General features: G+C 35.2%; 1 pseudogene; it reads left to right on the forward strand.

The window, feature by feature from the left end:
• Window positions 1-4,469: 4,469 nt before the first annotated feature.
• Window positions 4,470-5,133, forward strand: LOC118740554 (annotated as a pseudogene).
• The last annotated feature ends 1,215 nt before the right edge of the window (window positions 5,134-6,348 follow it).

The following is a 6,348-nucleotide window of genomic DNA, read 5'->3' on the forward strand; positions in this document are numbered from 1 at the left end:
AAAGTGAGGTAATGTTTCTCGAAATCAGAATAAAATGAAGCCTCTCCGATGTCCACAAGTTCAGATATGTACTATATGCAAGTTCGGTTGATAAAAAAAGATGGCCCTATTCAAGGGAATCGTGGTGTACACACATAAATTATTTGTAGTAAATAGCCACCCATGAATTTTCCACGGCGCGAATACATACATACATACATACAAACTAATTCGAATTCTTAAGGTCGGTAAGGTTAGAAATTACGTCAAGAGAAATCAGCTTATCAGCAGCATTATTTAAATAAGTAAAATAAATAGACACTTGCGTACATGTACGTACATATGTATGTATGTATGTATGTATAAAAATTATGCACACGGCTTGGATGCAATTTAGTATTTACTACAACTACAGTGGCAGTTTTTTATATCCGAAGCACAGTGAGTAGATACCCCGCAGAGAAAGCTACTAGTTGTGAACTAGAAAGCTACCAGTTTGCGTTTCAGTCCAACTAGTTCACGTTGTATCCCTGCTCACTGGCCGTCAAGAGTACAAATTTACATTTTCTGTTATTGGAGGGCCAAGAATCCTCGCCGTCCCACAGGATGAAAAGTTTTCCGGTACATTGGCTAAATGAATCGTGTGATCTCTTGAATATCTTGCAAATAAACAATTGATATACCTACGGTGATATTTCCTTGCTAATTCGCCACTTTAAACATTCGTGTTAATATTTATGAACTGGTTTCTAGGTAGATGCAAGATCGCTTTTAGGGGGTATGAGGGCGTCTGAGAAAAGTGCGCTTACACAAATTGTGTAGTCTTTCTATGCCTAATTAACGCCATCATTAATTTAGCCATCTGAAAACTTAATTCGTATCCAGCAGCGCCATCCATTGGGCGCATTTTTTGCAAAACCGTTGCCTATCATAAAATGAATTTCAACCATATTTGAAAAAAAAATACGGATTTTCCAAATACCTAGACTCCAGCGCCACCCAACGGGTCAATTTTATCAAAATAATTTGCCCTATATCAGCACAATTTCAATACATTTTGAAGTGAGATACGGCGTTCTTCAACCAAATTCTGAGATAGGGTATTTTTCAATAAAATTCTGAAATATGGCGTTCTTGAAAAGTTTTTTGAGATAGGGTGTTTTCGAACTGGCTGCCGAGATAGGTCGATCTTCCACTCAGCTGTCGATATGCAAAGTATAACCTCTGTCAATTTGAATGAACTCTATCCAGTGGTTTTTGAGTTTAGTGCGACCAACGGAAACGGCTATCATTTTATGTATAGAGGTATGCAGATAGGACAGTCTACAACGGAACTTATAAAAATCAAAGATCCAAACTTTGTGCAAAATTTAAAAAAATTGTTCTACAAAAATTAAAAACAAAGTTATGCCAAATTTCCACTAGGAATTGAAATGACAAAAAATGTATGCCATTTAAAAAAATGCCATGTGGAAATGAACTTAATGACAATTTTTTTAATGTAATGACACGATTATTTTTTTAAGCCCGACTTTGTCATTTGCAGTATTTGCCATTTAATGCCTAGTGGAAATGCAGCATTACAATAGTTCAATGCGATTGAAAAATATAGGGAAAATTTTTTTCTCAATTGAATGATACTTGCCCATTTAAGTAAGTAGATGCAGCCTTTCCAATAACTACCACTTCTCGCATTAAGTACGGTTTTGATAACATATATATGTACATACATAGCTGTGTCAAATGTCAGGACGTTAGCGTAAGCGGTTCCAGAGATAAGCTATGCATATGAGAAGTTCAATGTATATGGAAGGCGCCACGCCCCCTTTTCAATGCCTATCAGTTTTTGCCATAAGGAGAGTATTTGAAATTTATGCTTCCGGGCTAAGCTTCAGTTCCCCAGCGTAATTGGTTTTAGAGATATACATATAGGTTTCTTACGTTTTAGTCTGTATTTTTAAGAATATCCAGCGCCAGGTACCGAGTAAATTTTTGGTCGGAATATTTATCTTATCTATCGTATTGTAATATTTCACTTATTTTACCAATTTAAATATATAACACTTTTAAAACAGGTGGCAACCCCCGTAAAATATTTTTGGCAGTAAAATTGCCTAGCCTCTTTGGTTTAATGCCAATATTGCAATATTTAATTTATGTTATCAATTAAATTAAATTAAGTAAAAGTTTTCAAACAGGTGGCAACCTTCCACAAAAATATTTTCCGTTGTAAGCTTTTGTAAACCTCTTTCTTTTGAGAGCCACATTAAAATATTTACTTTATCGTATCAATTTACTTAAACTGAAATTTTCAAACAATTTTATTTTCGTTCTATATTGTAAAATAGACCTATAGCAATACGTCGGTGAAAACTGCATTCAATTCCATGCATTAGTTTTCGAGTAATGCGCGTACAAACATACAGACAGACAGACCGACAGACAGAAACAAATTCGAAAATTCGTTGATTTGGCTTCTATAGCTCTTATAAAGACCCGCCATATTGCAATATTTACTTTTTCTTATAAATTTACTTAAACTTAAATTTTCGAAGAGGTGGCAACTCTCTATTTTTTTTCTTTCTATATTGTAAATAAGACCTTTACTAATATGTACATCGGTGAAAAGTGCATTCAATTCCATGCATTAGTTTTCGAGTAATGCGCGTACAAACATACATACAGACGGACGAAAAAAATTCTAAAAATTGTTGATTTGGCTTATGCTGCTCTAATAAAGACCCGCCACAGACATAGGCCTGATAAAATTCTATTATATGTATAGATTTTTTTTTATGTATTTTTTATTTAGGTTTCATATTCAAATTTTTAAATTTAACTAAAAAAAATGCATATTGCATGAAAACAAAAGCGAATACATATAAGGTGGTATCGATTCAACAAATATAAAGATTACTTGTATTTTGCTTTTGCTTTTAGTGGGCCATTGCCAAATTTCAGCTATTCTTGCTCGAAAGAAAAAGGGCTACTGAAAACACAAACCAAACACTCCTACGTTTTCACTCACTCACTAGCGAAGTACCAAATTTTGACAATCAAACGCCACTCACAGCTGATGAAACAACACCACCTAAATTCGCCTTGCCTGAAAATATACAAATTCTAAAAATCAGTCAGCCCAATTCTTAGTATTCCTGGGGAGTTTGTTCTCCGGGATTTTTATTCTCTCGAGAAAGAAGTCCTCCAATAATTAACTACCAGGGAGTAGTATTTTCCCCGAAAATTTGGGAAGAGGAAATTCGAACTTTGAAAAAGCTGTTATACACTTTTGACAGCTCAAGTCCACCATTTAATATAAAAAATCCTCAGAGAATTTTTACTTATGATAGGAGGAAAGGGAAAAGCTAGAAAACTACCAGGGAGTTTCTGTTTAGAATCGGCCCGAATATTTTTTATAAAAATTTTAAATTCGTTTCACAAAAAAAAATATTATTTCTCAAGAGATTAAGTAGGGGGCATGCTGGTTTAAACTTTTGTTAACTTAGCGTTGTGAATATCAAAATCGATCGTTAAACTTTTTTCAGTGGTTAACTACACACTGTGAATTTGATCCTAAATTAATCAAAAAATAACTGAAAGATAAATATTTACGCAAATAAAGTCAACGAAAGACTTAAGTCACGAACTTCTTTATTTTTATTTTTTTATTTTTTTTATTTTTTTTTAACGTTAAATGAAAAATTGTTCCATAAATGGATACATGACCCTAATGATAAACGATCTGGAAGTTAAAATGAGCCAGCTTTCCTCTGGCTTAGACAACAATCGTGATTCTCACTGAAACGATTTTTCACGTCCCAACACGCAGACGCCCCTCTCGTTCTTAACGTTAAGTTCTCAAAACTTTTGTTCTCGATTTGTTCTCCAACAAAACCTTTCCCAAACTTTTGTTCTTATTTCATTCTCCTTTAAAACGTTCTCCATAATTTAGTTTTCATTGGAGACGTTCCCGAAAGTATTGTTGGCATTTTGTTCTCGTGCAGAGCTAAACCACAACGATTTCTCGGTTCCTGATTTAAAGTTTCTGGGGTACATTTGCATGCATCGATCAATCATGGATCACCATGAAAAATATCAAAAGTCAAATTCCTTTCTAAAAAAAAAAACAATTTCCTAAAAATTGCAAAAAATTTAAATCGTAATAAATTAATACATAGTATACATATACACACTACGCGAAAATTTACAAACACAGAACTTCATTCTGTCGTTTTGCTTCAGCGATGATTCAGCATCAAAGTCAAGCATCGAAAATAAACGGAAATTTCATAAAGCGTTCGAATTCGAAATGCGGGGTTGGTGGTACAGCTGACAAAGGGGACAGGAGTAAAGAGGACAACTTGTCCGTAGTGTTGCATGGCGTCGGAAATTTGCGTGTGGCAAGCGATTTTATAGAACTTATAGAAATAAAAAGAAAAAAGATTTGGGACTAATATTTCCATATATGCACATATTAGGAACAAACGCCGATGCCGAAAGCTGGCCCAGCAGGTAAGTTTGAAATGTAGTATATTTTTGAAAAGCATTTGTATTAACAGTTATTTTTTTATGTATTCTCATACTCCCCAGAGGTACTACTTGCCATTGACTCAGTTGGTATTTGCGGCACTGATGTACATTTTTTGGTACGAAGCAAAGTCGGTTCATTGGAAGTCAAGAGGTTATTGGGCATGAAGCTTCAGGGGTGGTCGCACAAGTGGGTAAGGATGTGAAAAAATTTAAAGAAGGCGATCGTGTAGCCATTGAGCCGGGACAAGCTTGTCGCTATTGCGACATGTGTATTAGTGGTCAATACAATTTATGTCCCAAAATGAAATTCTGTGCGGCTCCGCCGGTGCATGGCAATTTATGTCGCTATTACAATCATACTGCAGACTTCTGCCATAAATTGCCCGATCATTTGACAATGGATGTCGACGTGCCAATTTGCGTCTGGGTTCTCATGTGCTCATCTTAGGTGCCGGCCCGGTAGGTTTAGCGACGTTGATTGCGGCAAAGGCATGGGGTGTAGCATCGACGACAGTTATCGATTTCAAGGAGCATCGACTCAAGATGGCTCAGGAATTGGGTGCGACCTACGCAATGAAATCGTGCAAGTGTTTGGATGTGGAGCTGATAGTTATCCGCATTTAGGCCTAGTATGCAAGCCTTCAGCATAAAGATGCTTTTAATACATGTAGGTCCATAAATAAAATTGGCGGTGTTCGAATTATTTCGACCAGAATCTTGTCCGAATAGGGTTAAGATAGTACGATTTTCAGCATCTCAAAACACAAAGTCCGACACGACTAAATTCGTTACAAGGGGGACTTAAGCGGCACAGCTTTCTTACCGACCAAGGACTGTCGAAGCAATTATGCGACTGCAAAAACAGGTAGCATAATAATTGTTAAAAAATAATGAAATCCTAGAAATTAAAAAGTTCTACTATCGCTCTATTTGAAAATTAATTTCCAATAATTCCAAATACTAATTGAAAGATCTGTTAACGAGGAGTCTCTAGCGTTTTCCTTTTAGCAAAAAGTTTTCTAAAAATTGAATTAAATTAAGAACATACATATATACATCAGGGTGGTCCAAAAAATGCATGTGAAAAAGTAAAGTCGGAATTTTTATGCTCTCGCCCCCTAGGGCTGTTCTATGCCAAAATTATCGAATGTTACAAAAACCAAATTTTACAGGAAAGTGTTTTTTGTATTTTTCTCTGCTTTGCTTAGCACCATCAATACCAAAGTTTAGATTTGCTGAGATAATTGAGAAATATAATTAAACGCAAGATTTTTTTTTTTTGTAATAAGGTTAATTTCGTAGCACATATGATAATTTGGCCCACAAGAAAAATATCATTGACACACGATAAAATTTACAGTCAATTTTTGGGGTAGCTATTGGGATTTATGGGTTTTAAACAAAGTTGCACCAAAAAGTGAATTTCGAAAAAAATGTAGGGGGTCGATATCCCTGTTTTTATTTTGAAATCAAAAAATATTTAGAGGACGCTCAAAGCGCTCAAAGTGTTCCATGTGGTTTATATAGAAAAAAACTTGGTAGATGTGGTATAGAATTCTACAAAATCAATCAGGCCGATTCTGAACAGAAACTCCCTGGGAGTTTTTTTCTCTTTTCCCTTTCCTCCTAACATGAATAAAAATTCCCTGAGAATTTTTTTATATTAAATGGCGGAGTTGAGCTCTCAGAAATGTAGCAAACAGCTTTTTCGAAGTTCGAATTTCCTCCTCTCAAGTTTTTGGGAAAATGCTACCTGCCCTGGGAGTTATTTATTGAAGGATTTCCTTTGTCGGTAGAACAAACTCCCCGAGAGTAATAAGAATTGGTCTGAATATTTTT

Source organism: Rhagoletis pomonella, unplaced genomic scaffold, assembly GCF_013731165.1.
Source record: "Rhagoletis pomonella isolate Grant_MI unplaced genomic scaffold, Rhpom_1.0 Rhpom_scaffold_00001, whole genome shotgun sequence".
NCBI classification, from domain to species: domain Eukaryota; kingdom Metazoa; phylum Arthropoda; class Insecta; order Diptera; family Tephritidae; genus Rhagoletis; species Rhagoletis pomonella.